Below are 3,064 nucleotides of genomic sequence, written 5' to 3' on the forward strand. Positions count from 1 at the left end.
TGTTTAATGATAGTTCTTCGCTGTCCCATTATATATATACCCGCCGCACGCACGCACGCACGCACGCACGCACGCACACACACACACACACACACACACACACACACACTACAGAGAAGCCGACCACAGCCCTCATTGATTGACTAAGCAGCACCCCACACCACAAAAGAACAGAGTTATGCCACACCCACACCCACACCCACAGCACACTGCCTCAACTCCACTTTCACTACCGGGCCCCAGCAGCACTAGACTATTCTGCCTGCCTGCCTTTGCATCACTTCTCTCTCTCTCTTCCCTAGAGTCCTCTACTCTCTCTCTCTCTCCCCTAGAGACTTCCGTTTCCTCTCTATCTTTTTTGTCATTCTGTCTGTCCGTCAGGATGGCGGTGCTGGAGGGCCTGGAGTTTGGGAAGTCTGATTTTGTCCTTCTGGACGAGGTGAACATAGAGCAGTTTATGGAGAACCTGAAGCTGAGGTAAGGCCTAATTGCAGAGACACTGGGGTAGAGAGTATGTAAGGACTGATGGTGACTCCGGTCAAGGAGTGGAGGTTGAGAAGGATGAAGTAGGTACAACACAGGGATGGAGATGAGAGGAGGCTGTCATAGTGGTTGTGGCACAATGGATGTCTTTATCAGCCCTCAGTCCCCTCAACCTCGCAACATTGGAAACTTTTCCAATGTTATTCTAAAATTCTACACCTTGGGGGTAGGTCATACCATGGATTAATACAGTACATTTTGAAAGTATTCCGTCCCATTGAGTTTTTCCACATTTTGCTACGTTACTGCCTTATTCTAAAATATATATTTTTTAAATGATCATCAATCAACACACAATAAAAATAATGACAACACATTTGTTTATATTATGAAATGTATTTACATAAATATTCAGACCCTTTGCTACGAGACTTCGAAATTGAGCTCAGGTGCATCCTGTTTCCATTGATCATTCTTAAGATGTTTCTTCAACTTGATTGGAGTCCACCTGTGGTAAATTCAATTGATTGGACATGATTTGGAAAGGCACACACCTGTCTATTTAAGGTCCCACAGTTGACAGTGCATGTCAGATCAAAAGACAGTTCTAAGGAATTGTCCATAGAGCTCCGAGACAGGATTGTGTCGAGGCATAGATCTGGGGAAGGGTACCAACAAATGTCTTCAGCATTGAAGGTCCCCAAGAACACAGTGGTCTCCAGCATTCTTAAATAGAAGAAGTTTGAAACCACCAAGACTCTTCCGAGAGCTGGCCGCCCAGCCAAACTGAGCAATCGGTGGAGAAGGTCTTTGGTCAGTGAGGTGACCAAGAACCCGATGGTAACTCTGACAGAGCCTCCAGAGTTCCTCTGTGGAGATGGGAGAACATTTCAGAAGGACAACCGTCTCTGCAGCACTCCACCAATCAGGCCTTTATGGTAGAGTGGCCGGAGGGAAGCCACTCCTCAGTAAAAGGCACATGACAGCTCGCTTGGAGATTGCAAAAAGGCATGTAAAGGACTCTCAGATGAACAGTGCAAAGTACAGAGAGGTCTGTGATGAGAACCTGGTCCAGAGCGCTCAGAAACTCAGACTGGGGCGAAGGTTCACCTTCCAAGGACAATGACTCTAAGCACACAGCCAAGACAACACAGGAATGGCTTTGGGACAAGTCTCTGAATGTCCTTTAGTGGCCCAGCCACAGCCTGGACTTGAACCCAATCGAACATCTCTGGAGAGACCTGAAAATAGCTGTGCAGCAACCCTCCCCATCCAATCTGACAGAGCTTGAGAGGATCTGCAGAGAAGAATTGGAGAAACTCCCCAAATACAAGTGTGCCGAGCTTATAGCGTCATACCCAAGAAGACAAGGCTGTAATCGCTGCAAAAGGTGCTTCAACAAAGCACTGAGTAAAGGGTCTGAATACTTATGTAAATGTGATAAACCTGTTTTTACTTTGTCATTATGTGGTATTGTGTGTAGATTGACGAGGGGGAAAAACCAATTTAATCAATTTTATATTAAGGCTGTAATGTAACAAAATGTGGGAATAGTCAAGGGGTCTGAATACTTTCTGAATGTATTTGAGGACTTTTGAGGTATAAAACAAATATATAAATATATAAAAAAGATAAATATTGAATTTGGCCTGTACTAGTATTGCTGATAGAAATGCATTGAATAAAACATTTATAAATGTCAGAGAGACTGTCAATTTAAAAATAATAAGGAATAAGTGTCTGTCCTATATGAGAGAGAGAGAGAGAGAGAGAGAGAGAGAGATTTTTTTTTTTTGGTTTGACTTTCCCACCCTCTCTCATTGGTTGCGATATGAACATGTACGGTTCTGCCTCAGAAACAGTCACGTAAATATAGATGCATAGAAATCGTCATCGCATCATTGGTAAAGACCTGAGACCAAACTCATTTAGTCAGTGACACCTACTTTTCTCTGCTCTATTCGCTCTCTTCGTGACTGTTTTTTTGTTTGTATGTTGCAGTGATGTATTGTGTTGAGTTCAAGTGAACCGGGTGACCTTTTGACCTATTTTTGGGTACAGTGTTTACTTTATTCAGATCCCTATTAGCTACTGCACATGCAGCAGCTACTCTTCCTGGGGTCCACAAAACACACAAATACATGACACAAGTACAGAACCGTACTAGACAAGAACAACATAAGGTATTACATTAAATACAAAATAAAATACAAAATGAGTTACAGTATTTATTGAAAAGACACCAAGAGACAACACAAATACTATTTACACATATTTATAATATACAGTACATATTCATATATTCAGTTCAATTCAATTCTTTAGAAGAGGAGATACAAGAAGAGATAGAAGAGCTGAGATATAAGATGCATCTCACTTTTCAGGTAAGACCCAAATGCAGACTGTGTCGAAGTAACAATGTTTATTACAGCAACATGGGCAGGAAAACAACAGGTCAGGTCAGGCAGAGGTCCGTAACCCAGAGTCTGGGGGCAAAGGTACAGGAGAGCAGGCAGGGTCAGGTCAGGCAGAGGTCTGTAACCCAGAGTCTGGGGGCAAAGGTACAGGACGGCAGGCAGGG

At 43.2% G+C, this 3,064-nt stretch overlaps 1 pseudogene; it reads left to right on the forward strand.

Moving 5' to 3' along the window:
• The first annotated feature begins 256 nt into the window (after positions 1–256).
• The window catches only part of LOC109908418 (unconventional myosin-Ig-like), a 79,668-nt pseudogene continuing 76,860 nt past the window's right edge, over positions 257–3,064 (forward strand).

Source organism: Oncorhynchus kisutch, linkage group LG17 (assembly GCF_002021735.2).
Source record: "Oncorhynchus kisutch isolate 150728-3 linkage group LG17, Okis_V2, whole genome shotgun sequence".
NCBI lineage: Eukaryota > Metazoa > Chordata > Actinopteri > Salmoniformes > Salmonidae > Oncorhynchus > Oncorhynchus kisutch.